The sequence below is a fragment of the Dermochelys coriacea genome, chromosome 6, assembly GCF_009764565.3.
Source record: "Dermochelys coriacea isolate rDerCor1 chromosome 6, rDerCor1.pri.v4, whole genome shotgun sequence".
Classification (NCBI taxonomy): Eukaryota; Metazoa; Chordata; order Testudines; family Dermochelyidae; genus Dermochelys; species Dermochelys coriacea.
This window is the reverse complement of record NC_050073.1, coordinates 52,945,533-52,962,541: the sequence shown is the minus strand read 5'-3', so window position 1 is coordinate 52,962,541 and position 17,009 is coordinate 52,945,533. Positions and strand designations below refer to the sequence as shown.

Below are 17,009 nucleotides of genomic sequence, written 5' to 3'. Positions count from 1 at the left end.
CTCCTCTCTCAAGTGTCCTTCAGTAGAGACTCAAATTCATCTCACTCCCTACTCTAACCTCACCACCAAATACTGAAACCAGAAAACAATCCGTTTTCACATGCAGATTATGGATGAAACACCGGCATGGCTCAAGAGTCACCTTGACACCATTTAAAGAATCTACTGCACAGCTTTTACGTTGCCATCTCCCTGATATGGGCTCAAGTTTTCAAAAGTAAATTCTGATTTTTAGAATGCTGAACTCAAGACACCTTGATTCTGATTTTCAGAGGTGAGGAGCCCCTGCAGCTCCCACTGACTTCAATGGTCTGTATAGTTGCTCAGTGTTTCTCAAATCAGACCATAAGTGGGATGAGAGCTAGAAACAGTTTTGGCACTCTTTGTCCACAAAACAAGACAGAGATATGCCATCTAGCAGGCAAGCAAAAAAATAAAAATTATTATTATTTTTTTAAATTCCATGTTTTTTGCCCAGAACACTTGTTACAGTTTAACATGGATGCCCTGTGAGTGCCATGTTTCAAGAATAGGAAAGCATGCTATTCTCTTTATTTAGTATGTTTTCTTTAAGAAATGCAGGCACTCTCATTTAGTACAATCCCTAACTATCCCTTTAAAACTCCTTCTGCACTTAACTGTCACATACTGAGCCTTTCATAAAAAGTAAATATAGTAACTGTTTCCATAATAACTAAAAAAAGACCAACAGATTAATCAGGGCCATAAAAACCATGTCTAGCAACATGACCAAAATCACCCTTCTTAAGAACTTGGCATCATGCCACTTAAAAGCTGCTAGGTCTACAGTTTATGGACAGTTTAGTGGAAAGTAAAAACACCGCAGAAATGGTCAGTGCCCCAGTTTAGACAGCTCTGTATTGTGTCAGACAGACCGGGCAACAGGATTCCTGGGATCCATGCCAGACTGTGCCACTGAATCACAGCAAGCAAGTCAATTCACCTCTCTGTGCTTCAGCTTATCCATCTTTAAAAGGCATATAAAAAGGCTTTCCTATGTGGCAAGCATATTGTGAGACTTATTTCAAGCTGGGTATGAGCCTTGAGTGAAAACAGTTTTACAGTATAAAAGTGTTATTATTTCTGCCAAAATAGCTTTCCACATTAAAGGGTCTGATCCAACTCCTACTGGAATCAACAGAAAGACAAAGAGTTGGACTGACATTAACATCACAGAAGATGGAGGAATACCAAGAAATTAATAATAAATTATTAGTATTTGAGTTACAGAGTTGCCTAGGGATCTCAACTGAGATCAGAGGCCCATTGTGCTAGGTACTGTACGTATAGATAGTGAGAGACAGCCGCAGTTCTAAAGAGAGTACACCCTAAATAGACAAGACAGACAAAAGGCAGAGGGGGAAAACAGAAACAGAGAAGTGAAGTGACTTGTTCAAGGTCATGCAGAAGGTCAGTGGCAGAGCCAGCAAGAGAACCCAGATTCTGAGTTCCAATTTAGTGCCTTATCCACTGGATCATGCAGCCTTTAAAATAAGCTAACAATACTTGGTTAGTTGATAACAACATTCACTTTCTAAACACTGTTACACGTCACTCACAGTATCAGCCATGTTTCACTGAATGGATATATCACTGTAAACATTTACTAAACAGCAGCTGGATTGAGGAACTTGTACCAGTTCCAGCAAAACCAGATGACCCCATTAATTTATCAGGTTGCTGGCAATGCCCATATTAGAGCATGTGAAATTGTAATAAATAGCAAATAAAGTAATTTCACCTATTTCTGGAGCAGGTTGATAGCTAATAAAGAAGGGTGAGAGTCCACAAAGTGATCTACTCATTCCAGTCCCTCTGAAGAAGTTTCTCAAGCAGAACTGAGGGAATCTATGCAAAACTCCTTTCACCTCCCTGCTTACATCGTACTAAAACTCTACATTACCATGACCTGTATGGGCCCAATTCTATAATCACTGAAGTCAATGGCAAAATTTTCATTGACTTCACCTTAAGGACACTTTCTTCATCATCATTATCCACATTCTAACTGAACCTAAATGTGGCAGTCATTCTGCATGTGTTCTAGAGGCACCTCCTTCAAATCCTGAATCAGGAGGTCCTCTCTCATACACTTTAAATGAAGCATCTTTGCAGTATCCTCAGGTTACCTCACGCCTCCAGCTTCCAAGTATGAGACAGCACCACATGGTGTGCTTGCAGCACCCAATTGCCTGAAATTAGCACCATACCTCTTTAAACTCTATAAAAAGAGTACTGTAAATTTCAAAGACATCCATAGTTAATCAGCAGGTGGCAAGGAAGCAGCAGTAAATCCGAGATTTTTAGCTTTATAAACTAGCATCCACTTTTTTGCATAGGTCTCATCTGTGCAAGAAAGTTATACAGACTTCTCTAAATTGGTTTAGAAACTGATTTAGTTAAATCAGTGCAACTTCATTGTATGCAAGTCAGCTCCTTAAAAACTTAATCATATACGTGCAACAAGGAATAGCCACTACAGTGCAGTGGTAGGAGGAAACAAATACTGCAAGGTGCTAAAGGCTCAAGTCTTCAGGGCACAAATACTCTGAGTCCAAAAAGAAGAGGAATCACCATTGTGTTAGCTGTTGGGATGGAAAAGGAACAGGGGCCAGGCTCATTGGCTTGGTGGGCTCCACCTCCCTCCACTTCCGCCTGATTCTGGGGACTGCCCGCCCCTCTGCCCCACCAGATCCCCGGCCCCTGAGCAGGTAAGCTGGGGGGTGGGGGGGAGAGGAGAGTGAGCAATGGGGAGGGGGAGAAGAAGTGAAGGGGGCGGGGCCTTGTGGGGAAGAGTGTCCAGTCTTCAGCAATTAGAAAATTGGCAACCCTAGTCTAAACAAGAGTTCAGATCACTCAACATTTTGCAAGTGATCCTCAGGATCTCAGAAGCTCAATGAGAACAAAAAGGAAAGCAGAAGAGGATATTTCACAGGTTTATGATGCGACTGGAATGCTGAACTCTGCAGACAATTTAAAAAAAAAAAAAAAGACAAAGCTGAATGCTTTGGTTTCTTTGCTGAAATATTGGCTACCAACGGGATGTAACTGACCATGGGAAAGCAAAGGGCTGGACATCAGGAAAATTTCCTAGAACTAACATCACTATGCAAAAATGTGCTAATGAAAGGAGAGAAGTGGAGTCAATCAGACATGATAACACTTGGGGAAGTTTGATAGGGAACAAACCTGGTTGGAGACAATGGGATAAACTGGATATTCTTCAATGTCTTTTTCAGCTCTACATTTGCTATTTAGAATTAAGAAAAAATTCAGTGAATGATTTTTAAGACAATCTTACTGTCTGTTTTTAACTGTTTCAGTGATCTGAAACTCAAATAAAGAGTCCCACAAAAAGTGGAAACAAGGTCAAATTACAAAGGATGAATATAAACAAATAACACAAGTATGTAGGGACAAAATTAGAAAGGTCAAGGCACAAAACGAGATTCAACTAGCTAGAGACAATGGATAATAAGAAAACATTCTGCAAATACATCAGAAGCAAGAGGAAGACCAAGGACAGGGTAGGCCCATTACTCAATGAGGGGGGAAAAACAATAAAATGTGGAAAGTGCAGCAGTGCTAAATGACTTTTTGTTTCAGTTTTCCCCACTAAGCTTAGTAGCGATTTGAATCTAACATAGTAAATGCCAGTGAAAATGAAGTAGGATCTGAGGCTAAAATACAGAAAGAACAAGTTAAAAATTACTTTGACAAGTTAGATGTCTTCAAGGCACCAGGGCCTGATTAAATACATCCTGGAATAGTCAAGATGCTGATTGAGGAGATATCTGAGCTATTAGCGATTATCTTTGAAAAGTCATGAAAGATGGGAAGAGATTCCAGAGGACTGGGAAAGGGCAAATATAGTGCCCATCTATAAAAAGGGAAATAAGAACCACCCAGGGAATTACAGACCAGTCTTCTTAACTTCAGTAACCAGAAAGATAATGGAGCAAATAATTAAGCAATCAATTTTCAGATACCTAGAAGATAATAAGGTGATAAATAACAGCATGGATTTGTCAAGAAAAAATTACAGGTTTCAGAGTAGCAGCTGTGTTAGTCTGTATTCGCAAAAAGAAAAGGAGTACTTGTGGCACCTTAGAGACTAACAAATTTATTAGAGCATAAGCTTTCGTGAGCTACAGCTCACTTCATCGGATGCATAGATGATAAATGCATCCGATGAAGTGAGCTGTAGTTCACGAAAGCTTATGCTCTAATAAATTTGTTAGTCTCTAAGGTGCCACAAGTACTCCTTTTCTTTTCAAGAAAAAATTGTGTCAGACCAGCTTAATAGCTTTCTTTGGCAGAGTAATAAGCCCTGTGGATATGGGGAAGCAGTAGATGTGGTATATGTTGACTTTAGTAAGGCTTTTGATACTGTCTCCCATGACCGTCTCATAAATAAACTAGGGAAATACTTAATAGTAGCTCCATCTAGGATCCGAGTACATAACTGGTTGGAAAACCCTCGCAAAAGCTTATGCTCAAATAAATTTGTTAGTCTCTAAGGTGCAACAAGTACTCCTTTTCTTTTTGCGGATACAGATTAACACAACTGCTACTCTGAAATCTATTACCAGAGAGTCGTTATCAGTGGTTCATAGTCAAGCTCAAAGGACATATCGAATGGAGTCCTGAAGGGATCAGTTCTGGGTCAGGTTCTGTTCAATATCTTTGTCAATGATTTAGATAAAGGCATATAAGAGTACACTTACAAAGTTTGCAGATGATACTGAGCTGGGTGGGGTTGCAAGTGCTTTGGAGCAGTGGCTCTCAACCTTTCCAGAATACTGTACCCCTTTCAGGGGACTGATTTGTCTTGTATATCCCCATGTTTTACCTCACAAAACAATTACTTGCTTACAAAATCAGACATAAAAATATAAAAAAGTGTCACAGCACACCATTATTGAAAAAAATGCGTATTTTATAATTTTTACCATATAATTATAAAATAAATCAATTGGAATATAAATATTGTATATACATTTCAGTGTATAGTATATAGAGCAGTATAAACAAGCCATTGTCTGTATGACATTTTAGTTTGTATTGACTTCACTAGTGCTTGTTGCCAGTGGTAAAACTAGGCAAATATCTATATGAATTGATGTACCCCTTGGGAGACCTCTGTACCCCTGTATGTACCCCCTGGCTGAGAACCACTGAGGATTAAAATTGAAAATGATCTGGACAAACTGGAGAAATGACCTGAAGTAAATAGGATGAAATTCAATAAGGACAAATGCAAAGTACTCCACTTGGAAAGGAACAATCAGTTGCACAAAACAAAATGGGAAATGACTGCCTAGGAGCAGTATTGCAGAAAAGGATCTGAAGGTCATAGTGGATCACAAGTTAAGTACGAGTCAACAGTGTAACACCATTGCAAAAAAAAAAAAAAAGGCAAACATCATTCTGGGGCGTATTAGCAGGAGTGTTGTAAGTAATTCTTCCGCTCTGCTCAGCACTGATTAGGCCTCAACTTGAGTATCGTGGTGCTCAGAACTGGACACATTTCAGGAAAGATGTAGAAAATATGGAGAAAGTCCAGAGAAGAGCAACAAAAATAATTAAAGGTCTAGAAAACATGACCTGATTGAAAAAACTGGGTTTCTGTTGTGTGGAGAAGAGAATACTGAGAGTGGACACGATAATAGTTTTCAAGTACATAAAAGGTTGTTACAAGGAGGAGGGAGAAAAATTGTTCTCCTTAACCTCTGTGGATAGGAGAAGAAGCAATTGGTTTAAATTGCAGCAAGGGTGGTTTAGGTTGGACATTAGAAAAAACTTCCTACTGTCAAGGTGGTTAAGCACTGGAATAAATTGCCTAGGGAGTTTGTGGAATCTCCATCATTGGAGATTTTAAGAGCAGGTTAGATAAATATCTGTCAGGGATGGTCTAGATCAGTGCTTCTCAAGCTATCTGATGTGGGGGACCTGCAATTTTTTTTTCAATGTGCGCGCAGACCAGCAGCCAATGGCTCGCGGACCGGCACCAGTCCGCGGACCACCACTTTGAGTAGCACTGGTCTAGATAATACTTAGTCCTGCTATGAGTGCAGGAGACTGGTCTAGATAACCTCTAGAAGTCCCTTCCAGCCTTATGATTCTATGATTGTCATAAAAGTTAGGTTTGTGCATTTGGACACAATTACTACAATTATGGATTCAAAGCAGGTAACTATGCATGCAGATAGCTAACTAGACACACTCATGAGTGCAAATATTCAATCTGAAGTCAGTCATACTGTGAATGCAAGGCAGTGATAGTACTTTGCACATCCAGCTGCTTGTATTTGTTTTTTGTGTTGTTTTTTGGTGGTGGTTGTTTTTTTAAATCCTCAGTCCCTAAAATGAGAAGCTCAGCTTCCCCCGTGGCTTTCTGGTCCGAATTCCTGCCAGTGACTTGTGATGTATGTGTCTCAAGCCATCAGCCCTATGATGTGCCCCCATTTGGAAAACGTCTAGGAGAGCGACATATGAGGAAAAGACAGGAGTCCGAAAGCTCTAAGAAGCATTCTCTCTGCCTCGTTCCTCATGCTTCGTACAAACTAACTTTTACCAATGAGTCTACCTTTATTTCAGACATTTCTTCTCAGTCTGAAACCACATCTGGATGCCCTGTTCACAGTGGACAAGCACTGGCAGAGAGAGAGAGAGACACACAGACACCCCCATGAGAGAACAAGGGGATATTATTTGTCAGGAGAAATCCATAAGAATTGAGGGGTCAAACATTCAGATGGCATATGCTGGAACCCCCAAACTAAGAGTTTCATTAGGAATCACCCAGGATTAGCATACAGTGCAGCCCCTCATCTTTAATATGGAGGTGCAGCCTGTGTCTACAAGGTCCAAGTGGACCTTAGGCCTGTATGCTCTCCAGGCAGGCTATGAGCTATATGCAAGGTATGGGAAACTGCACTGCATCATAGATCTCCATGGGCAATACTTGGGCCACCCATCCATCCACATACTTACAAGTCTCTCATCTCTGTAATATCTGTACACTCTCTTTCAAGTCTTCCCTGAGGTAAGAGCTATGACCCTACATCTACAGTAGCTGATGATCACAAAGCAGTTGTGTCTGTTTTCCTACAGCAGGTTGAGAAAAGACAGGACTAGAGGTAATTAAATAAAACAGAGGAACCAGATTATTTATTTTGAAGTAAAATGTGTCTTCTAGGAAGAAAGTCCTTTATTTGGGAAAATCTGTAAACTGTTTATCATCTTAAACTCATTATCTTTCCATATGGTCTTAGCACTGTGGTTTAATAAAAGAAAATGGGCATGCACTAGCTGATGCAATGTCATCTGCTAGTATTTTTTTCAATGACATCAAATTAGGAGCCTCGCCACAAGTGAAGGGCTACCATAAGGAAAGTCATAATATTTTAATTATGGAAGGATCCTACATAAGACAGTGAGGGGGAGAGGGGACAAAGGTGAAAGAAAAGCAAATTCATTCACAGAAACAGAAAGCCATTTAACTCACTTTTCCATCTCTAGTATTTATTTATTTTTTGGCAAGAGACTTCAAAATGTGTAAGAGAAGGCAAGGCTACCAATAATAAATGCACATCTAAGTATGGCACGGCTCTTGCTAAGTATGGCAAATGCCTGCAGTACTGAACTTCAGATATATTAGCTTAAGATAAAAGGGTACTAGGATGAAAAATACTAATTCTGACAGCAGTAAGGACCCTGTAGCTTGTTCAGCCATAGTTCTGATAGAAATCCAAGATGCCAGCCCATTTTGATGGGTAAAGTGCAGCAAGTTGGCAAGCCTGAATGATGGAACTAGGTTACAGAAACACAAAATCAGCCATCGTCATCTGTTAACAGGGACTAGCTCCATGAAATCAGGCAATTTTAAACCCTTCTCACTCCTCTATTGACACGCTATAGTTCAACATAAGCTAAAGTTATTGATTCTTCACAGTCGCTATTAAGCCAGACCAAAGGTTCAACACATTAAACTTAACTATCTGAACTGTCAACTTGGCTACTCCAAAGAGTAACAAATTGAAGTCACAGTAACAGATGTTGCTCTTGTTTTATGAACTGCACTGTTACGCTCAGCGGAGTATTATCACCTAGACCAACAAGGCCTAGGCCTAGGGCGGCAAATTTATAACAGCAGCCAGAGGCACCAACTTCCCCCCCCGATGCCAGTGGGTGCTTGCATGCCCCCCCACTCCCAGCCCCACCCCAACTCCACCCCTTCCCCAAAGTCCCCGCCCCAACTCTGCCCCCTCCCTGCCCCAGCCCTGCCTCCTCCCCTGAGCGTGCTGCGTTCCCCCTCCCTCCCAGACACACAAAGCTGTTTCACGCACAAGCACTAGCAGGAAAAGCAGGACCCGGCTGCGCACTCAGGGTAGGTGAGCTGGGGAGGGGGGGGGAGCTGCCGGTGGGTGCTCTGCACCCACCAATTTTTCTCTGTGGGTGCTCCAGCCCCGGAGCACCCACGGAGTCAGTGTCTATGGACACCATGATTCTATCTATCATAGCGCATATTGAAACCAACAATGACGGCGCGAATTTGTAAAAAAACTAAAAACAAGTTCATATGGGGGCAGCAATTATTTCAGGGCCTAGGGGCGGCAAAATCATTAATCCGCCACTGGTTACACTTGATTACAAATATTGTTTCTGTTCTTTAAAACCAACCTAAAATGCTGCATGTATGAAATAAATATTTGAATCAAACACCACACACACACCTTGGCAATGGAATTAAGGATAGCTCAGCACTTTCATAAGCACACAATTCCCGTTTCCCTTTCCCCCAGCTCCACCCCAAAAAGGATAATACAATTCAACTAGCCAAAAGTGAGATCATCTAGGGATAGAGTTATTAGATGCTTTCAACATAGAAGAAAAATGCAAACTCTCAGAGACTACTTCTCCTTCCTGAAAAAAATCATCAGCCCCCTATTAACTCCCACTTTGGGACATTAAGTTGCAGTGGATCTGATTGAGGTTTTTTGGAAGGAGGAGGGTTTGTTGTCTTCCCATGATATTTTACTCTCACAAAGCTAGAAAATAAAGACCTTTTCTGTAAATCAAAAAGGAAAAACTGGACTCCTTCAACTGAATCCATTCTATCCCAGTATCATTTCATGAATCTCCTGCAAGTACCTGCTATGCAAACTGAGAAATCCAATTCAAATAAACCTTTAAAGGTCCAATGCTGCTCCCACTGACTTTTACAGGAATGGGCCCAAAAATGCATTTTGTTTGGATCTGTACTTTCAGGGGTTATGTTTCCTCAGGTAATTGACAACAGTGGCTAACTCAGTAACATCTCCATATTCTTAGCACACAGCTAATGCTGCTAGATGATTCACTGCCTAGGCTCCGCTTTGCAGAAAGTGTGAGAAATTCAACAGAAATTATAACTGGACTTTGCTGGCAGTCTGGAATTTCTTGGAGAAATTAAAACAAATCTTTTTTTCCTTTTCCCACCCTCCTCTTATCTATTAAAAATAAAAAGAATTTAATTTTCTGGCAAATTGTCTTCTACGGTATTCCAGTGGGCATCCAACAAAAATAGTACATTGGCTGCAATAAACAACAGAAATATTAACTGCCTTCAAGGGATTGTCACACATTTAAATAATTTTATCAACTGTGCAAAAGTACTCCAGAGAAAGTGGCAGAGAAAGAAGCAGCTGTGAGAATAATATATGTTTTAAAATAAAGAATAAGGAAAATACCTACTTGTTCTACTGCTAGATTTTTTCAGTCTCATGATTTGTATACTTTTAGAGCAAAGAAAGAAAACAAACTTTGGTTTCTTCTGAAAATGTTAAATGACCCCTTAACCAGAAAAGACTGTAAAATACATTGCACCACATTCTGTTACACTAGTATAAAGCTATAGTAATTTCACTCACTTCAGTGAATTTACCCTGGACTTATATTGGTGAAACTGAGCTCAGAATCCGGCATTATCTAGCACTCAGAATTATCTGACAAGCCATTTGACATTCTACAATTGACATCCATTGACCCTCCTTGGTAGTCACTGGCTATTAAGTGAAATATGTTGCTAGAAAGTTAATTTCATTAATAACACCATGTGTTTGAATGTTCTGTTATGCTATAAGTACATGCAATATACAGTCACATCTCACTAATGGCTGGGAAAAGCACAGCAAAGCACTAATTGTTATTAATTATCAATCAAGCAACATTTAAAAAGCAGGGATGATGCATCACAAAATATCAGTTCATTTATTGTGGCAATTGTAGTTAACTTTTTCTGTGATAAAACTTCATACTATAATAGCAAATACCCTGGCTGTGCATTTTGGTAACACCAGACCTCACTAAAAGCATTGTTTCTGCAATTAGATATTAGATTTTCTTTTTTTTTTTTGAAAAGTGAGGACTGACTGGGGCTGTCTTTAAAATATGGTTTGAGGATTAGCAAAATTTGAATTAAACAGTTCCTACTGTACTGAAGTCAGAAATTCAACACTGGACAACACTGACATGTGGATAGTCAGAAACTTCAGGTGTTAGCATGACCAGAAACATATGAATCAGTAAAAGAACATTCCAGTCTCTTTGTAACTTTTGAGAGGCAAACGCGTTCAGCAATTCCTCTGGAGGTAACAGGATTCACGAAGCAAAAGGACACGCAGAGATGTTAAAGGTAGCAACCCATGTCCATACCCAGCTATAAGAACAGATAATAGGGCCAAATTCAGCTAGTATGAATGTGGCCCAGCCTGTCTTGGTACACAAGAGTTGCCCCCACCGGGAACCTGAACTTGGAAAGAAGTGTGACCATCACCTTTCAGCTGTAGCTCACGAAAGCTTATGCTCTAATAAATTTGTTAGTCTCTAAGGTGCCACAAGTACTCCTTTTCTTTTTGCCAATACAGACTAACACGGCTGCTACTCTGAAATCCATCACCTTTCTGTTTGTACAGTCCGACATGGGAAGGAAACAGATGGGCAACTGCAAGGGAGGCACCTCTGGCCCTTCAACCTCAGGAAACTTACAAGCCCCTGCAGCCCAGCATCCAACACACAAGTACCTTCTTCTCTCTCCTCTGCCGGGGCAAAGGGGGCGAGGAGCCGAAGAAACACCCCCTCTGCCTCTGGCGTAAAGGGGAAAGCACAGCGCTCTTCTGTCTGCCTTTCCCGGTTCCTCTCACCAGTCCCAGGCCGTAGCCACCCGAGGGCAACCTCCTGCCCGGATCTGTTCCCTTGCCCCGAGGCAAAGAGAGGGCGCAGGGAGGTACAAAGGAACCCCTGGAAACGTCCGAGACAGCAGCGTCCCTCGGATGCGGGAGACCGCAGCACGGGGGGGTTAATGGAGCTGCAAGCCGCGAGGGGAGGGCGGCGTATTGAATGAAAACGGACCTCAGCGAGGGCCGAAGAGCGCCCCAGTGGGGGATGCTGAATGGAGCAAGGAGCAGCAGCAGCAGCCCGGGTGTCTATTGACTGGAGCGGGACCCCGGACCGGTGGGCGTGAACTGGGGAAGGAGAGCCGCGCTCCGGGGGTGCGGGGTGACTAGGGCAGGCCGCGGGGGGGGGCGCTCCGGGGGTGCGGGGTGACTAGGGCAGGCCGCGGGGGGGGCGCTCCGGGGGTGCGGGGTGACTAGGGCAGGCCGGGGGGGGGCGCTCCGGGGGTGCGGGGTGACTAGGGCAGGCCGGGGAGAACTCGCGCTGTGACTGGGGCAGGCCGGGGGGATAGAGGGGGTGATGGGGCAGGACGAGAGGGGCAGCCGCGCTACCGGGGTGTGGGGTGACTAGGGCAGGCCGCGGGGGGGGGGCGCTCCGGGGGTGCGGGGTGACTAGGGCAGGCCGGGGGGGGGCGCTCCGGGGGTGCGGGGTGACTAGGGCAGGCCGGGGGGGGCGCTCCGGGGGTGCGGGGTGACTAGGGCAGGCCGGGGGGGGCGCTCCGGGGGTGCGGGGTGACTAGGGCAGGCCGGGGGGGGGCGCTCCGGGGGTGCGGGGTGACTAGGGCAGGCCGGGGGGGGGCGCTCCGGGGGTGCGGGGTGACTAGGGCAGGCCGCGGGGGGGGCGCTCCGGGGGGTGCGGGGTGACTAGGGCAGGCCGCGGGGGGGGCGCTCCGGGGGTGCGGGGTGACTAGGGCAGGCCGCGGGGGGGGCGCTCCGGGGGTGCGGGGTGACTAGGGCAGGCCGGGGGGGCTCCGGGCCGTGGGGGGGATAAGGACAGGCCGGGGTCACACCCCGGGGACCGGGCAGGACCGTGCGAACCGGGGACGCTCTTACCGTCCGGCCGCCGGGGCAACTTTCCGGAGAGCTGCAGCCGGCGGAGGCGGCGCCTCCCCACAGGCTCACAAGCGGCCGCCGGGGCTCTCGGGAGGCGCTGAGCTGCGGCCGCCCGGGCTGCGGCAGGAAGCGCCTCGGGGCTCCGTTCAGTTGCAGCCGCTCGGCTCTGACTCGCGGCGCGGCTCCCGTGCCCTGCAACCTGGGAGAGCTAGAGTCGCCCGCTGCAGCCAGCTCCACCTCCGCCAGAGCCCCCTCCCCTCCCGCTTCCCTTCCCTGCTCTCTCTTCTTCCCCTCATCGCATTGTTCCCTACGCCCCGCACTCTGCAGACAAGTCCCGCTTTCCCCCGTCTCGCCTTCCCCCGGGATTCGTTATTCCTTCACTTTCCTGCTCGGTGTTTCTCCTCCCTCGGTGGCAAACCAGTTGCGTCCCTCCGGTGCCCTCCTAAGTTTCTTTTCTTCTCCGATCTCAAGATTTTCTCCCCCGCACTCCCAGAGAACTTGATCGATGCCTCCCAAGCCACCTGTCTGCCGGGTCCCAGCCTCAGGGTAAATTAAGGCTACCCACCCTCCCCCCGGAATTCCAATAGGGAAAATGTAGTGAACCCAGCTTGGGATGGGGCACCAGGTTCATAAAGTTTTTTATGTTGTCCTTTTTCTAATGTATAGACACACACAGTATTTAACAACTATGGCCCCCAAATCCACTGCTGGCTAATCACAGAGCAAGACTACAAAACTGCATCATCAGTACATTTTTGTTTTTCTCTTTATTATACTTATCTTGGTTATGCTGTCAAATTATTTCAAGGATCCCACATTTTCTTATATTTTGCCTCGTGGTTTTCCATTTGTATTTTACTGTTTGTGTCACAGCACGGCACTACTTCTGTCCACTGTTTGTGGTCTGGAGGAATGGGGCATATGTTAGACACAGGATAACAGCTTCATTCCTCATTTGCTTTGTTACCCAAGGTGCCATCGTGTAATTTTCCAGAAGGAGAGCTTGTACTACAGATCATGGATCTTTCAGTCCAAGATCACATTCATGTTCTCCCCAATACCTCCTCATTTTAAACAGGTCCACTTTATGTAGATAATCTTCCCTTATTCTTTAGGGAGGTCCTCAGCACACATTGCAGGAGATTGCTCCTGCTCCTGCCCCTCTTCCCCCATCCCTATCGTACTGACATCATAGTTCAGAAATTACTTTGGAAAAGTGTATAAAAAAATAAGCAGAAGCTGGATTTGCATCCTGATTCTGCGGGGCCCCATTGTTCAAATACACTAAATTAAATGTAACCCCAGTTTTCAGAATCTTGTACGTACTCACATAGACATAATGACCCTTTTACCATACAATTTGGGGGGCCATTATTGAAACATAAGCTCCCAGAGTTTAGAGACTTGAGAAGTGTTTCCTCAGTCCTGAAGTTACTGGTTGTGACTCCAGTTAGGGCTGAAAGAAAAGGAGTACTTGTGGCACCTTAGAGACTAACACATTTATTAGTAATAAATTATTAAATTAAATTATTAAAAATAAACTAATAAATGTGTTAGTCTCTAAGGTGCCACAAGTACTCCTTTTCTTTTTGCGAATACAGACTAACACGGCTGCTACTATGAAACCTGTCAGTTAGGGCTGAGTTCAGTTTTGCATTTAGAGCAGGGTTTCAACCTCTGTTATATATGAAGAATACAATGCATCTTCTGCAAACTTAAACCAAATCTTCAATAAAACCCATTTTACCAGGTATAATTAAATATGCATCAGGGACATTTTGCCTGTTTTTGTTATTACAAATTTAGGTGATTTATCAGTCATCTAAAATCTCACACAAGGAAATAAAGTTGGATGGTTTTGAATCCATCCCAGCACAAACCATTCAAACAGCCTTCTCAAGGCTACCACAATCTGATCAAAAGTCCCTGAAGTGTGTAGAGCCATAGCACTTCCAGCAATGTGAATGATCTCCTTCTCCTGCAACACTCCACTATAGAGCAGATTATCTATTCTGAATAACTCCTCCCTCTCCATTATCCATCTGATTAATTTCAATTTTTCAAACAAATTGCAATGATATGACTCCAAAAATAAAATGGACAGATTCATCTGGGTAACTCCATTGACTTCAGTGGTGTTATACGAGGGATGGATTTGATCCCATGTGTAATTCAGCGCTCACAAACCATTTCCTGTGTGTGCTTCATGTCAGTTTCCCACTTCTCACATCTCACCTGCCCTTCTGTCTCTTTTCCCTATTCCTATTTCCCCACCTGTCTCCCCGCTCTGCTTCTTTCTGCCCCTTGTCTCTCCCACTTCCTATGCCTCCAGGCTTCTCTCTCTCCTCCTGTTTCCTCTCATTATTTCCATTGTCTTTTCTAACTTGCATTACAAGCATGAGAAGAAGAGACCCTACTCCAGTCCAGTTTGTTTGTGGTGCCTGGTACTGAACGTGTACTCAGCACAGCTCAATGCCTCTAGGCCAATAAGCAGAAGGAAGCAGCTTGCTGGAACTTGACTATTAGTCTTTTGTCCAGACTGCTCCTGGAACTGGCTTCAGCTACCTTGCTCAGTGATATCGCACATTATTCTTAACTGTATCATGAGTTTATATGACACTCTAGAGAACATATAGCAAACAAAATCTCTGCCTCAAAGAGCTTCCCACAAACTTTTCAGATTTGATCATCTAGAGTTGGGCACCTAACTAAGTTACCTGATTATCCAAGGTGGTGAGTCCCTGTAGCTCTGATAAAAGCTACATCAATCAGTATTGTATATCATTTACCATCACTCTGCTTTCCCAGGGCCTCTCCCATCAGGCCCTGGGAAAGTGACATGAGGGACAGATGATATACTGGTAGCAGGGGGTTTGTTCAGACGTCATTATTAAATTTATAATTAAAACTCTGCCAGTGTGTGTTCCATCCCTTGCTCTGTTTCCCCAGGGTCAGATGGAGAGACTGTGAAGCTGGAAAACTCATAGCCCTTTTTCTTTATTTTTTGTCTATGGCATAATTCCTATTTTTACTTCTGAAAACAATTGATTCTATGAAGAATACTCAGATAGATACAAACAGACATTACGATTTTGCTAAACAAGTTTCTTCCTTTCCTTCCTTCCCACTCTTTTTGAAGCTATGATATGAAACAGAAGAACTCTCAGGAATCCCTAGAACCAAAACTCCAAAAACAAAGACTGAATGAATCCTTGGACTCAACTCAGAGGAAGAAAACTCTTTTAAGAGAGCTGTGTAATAATTTAAACACTGAAAGGACACTCTCTGAATAAAATGTATTTCTTAAAAACTCTGGACACATCAATATCATTAACAATACCTCATGCTGTATATCAAATCAAAGTGAAAAAAATTAAAAACAGCATTGTCCTTTGAAAAAGTTTCTCTTGAGATCCACATCTGAAGTTTGCAGCTCAGGCTCATCAATATTTGTTGCACCTGCTAGGCTTGGAAACTGTAATTCAACTGCTCAGTTTCCCTTCCCATTTCCCCATATTATTTACAATCAAGACTGAGAACCCATTGTGAAAACACATAGTACAAGAGTTAACAATCTTATCTAAGATGAAACAGATATAGAGTGGGAGAAAGGAAGTATTATGATCCCCACTTAACAGATGGGAAACAGACAGAGATCTGCATAAACCAGATCAGAAAACATATTTAGGTGCCTAACTCCCACTGATTTACGTGATTTGCCTAAGGTCACAAAAAGTCTGTAGCAGATCCAGGAAGTGAACTAAGATCTGAGTCCCAGTCAAATGCCTTATTCACAAGGCCCTACTTCATTTGTGATAATGCGGAAATTGTTAATGCTGCAATATTAGGCTTCCACCACAATTTTGATTTTAATTAGCTTACTTTGCACAGTCCACAATTTTGCATATGTTTTGTGGTTTGCAACACACACTTTTCCCCCGTTAGTACCTTAAATGATCTTGGAGAGTTTGGGGATTCACCTGCAGTTCTACAGTGTCTTCCAGAGTTAGGAGAGACAGCAAAGCGGTCACTATCAATCTTGTCTAATTCTGTGAATGCCAATCCTGCAGTATCTCAGTATGGACGAGTATTTGCAAAGCAAAAACGGCATGAAAAGACAACTGTAGCGAAGTGTACCGCACATTGAATGCATGTAAAATGCAGATGGCTAAAGTGACTGAACTTAATTTCAACAGCAATTGTGTTAAGATATTTAGTATTCTGAATTTTATACTGTACCAGTCACTTTTTAAAAAATGAATGTAATATAGTTGAACCAAATTGTCTGGTTATCAAAAAAATTATCAGGCATAACATAATAGTTGAGTGTTTATATTGTTCCAGCAATTCTTTTCTTAAACAAATAGGTCTACTTTGGCTTTTCCAAATTATTGATATTAATAAAGGTTCATTATTACTTTTCCATGATTTTCCATGTCTTGTCCACAACTCATCCACAATTATTTGAAGATCATCCTATGATACAGGTAAGGCCTTACTTATTTACCAGAACATCCTTCCTCTCACTTTATGATGCCTCACTGCAGTTGCATTGAGCATACTAATACAGAAGAAGGCTTAAATACTTTTTAAAAACTCTTTTTAAGATGACATTTAAAATCCTGAAATGTCTATTCTCATAAGATTTAGTAAAATACTTTTCTCCCTTTGAAAAAATAAACAAACACACAAACAGCTTTGGGGATTACTGTTCCTTGA

The 17,009-nt window shown here is 43.1% G+C and overlaps 1 protein-coding gene across 6 annotated transcripts in view; it reads right to left on the bottom strand.

Annotated features, from left to right (window-relative positions):
* TSPAN18 (tetraspanin 18) overlaps window positions 1–12,584 on the bottom strand; it is a 190,484-nt gene extending 177,900 nt beyond the window's left edge. For 5 of the 6 annotated variants that reach the window (XM_038406397.2, XM_043516369.1, XM_043516370.1 and 2 more), the window contains exon 1: window positions 12,291–12,577. The gene's annotated coding sequence lies outside the window, so the exon portion shown is untranslated. Of the gene's footprint in view, window positions 1–12,290 lie in introns of all 6 variants that reach the window. The other variant, XM_043516373.1, reaches the window with a different exon arrangement.
* Between the last annotated feature and the right edge of the window lie 4,425 nt (window positions 12,585–17,009).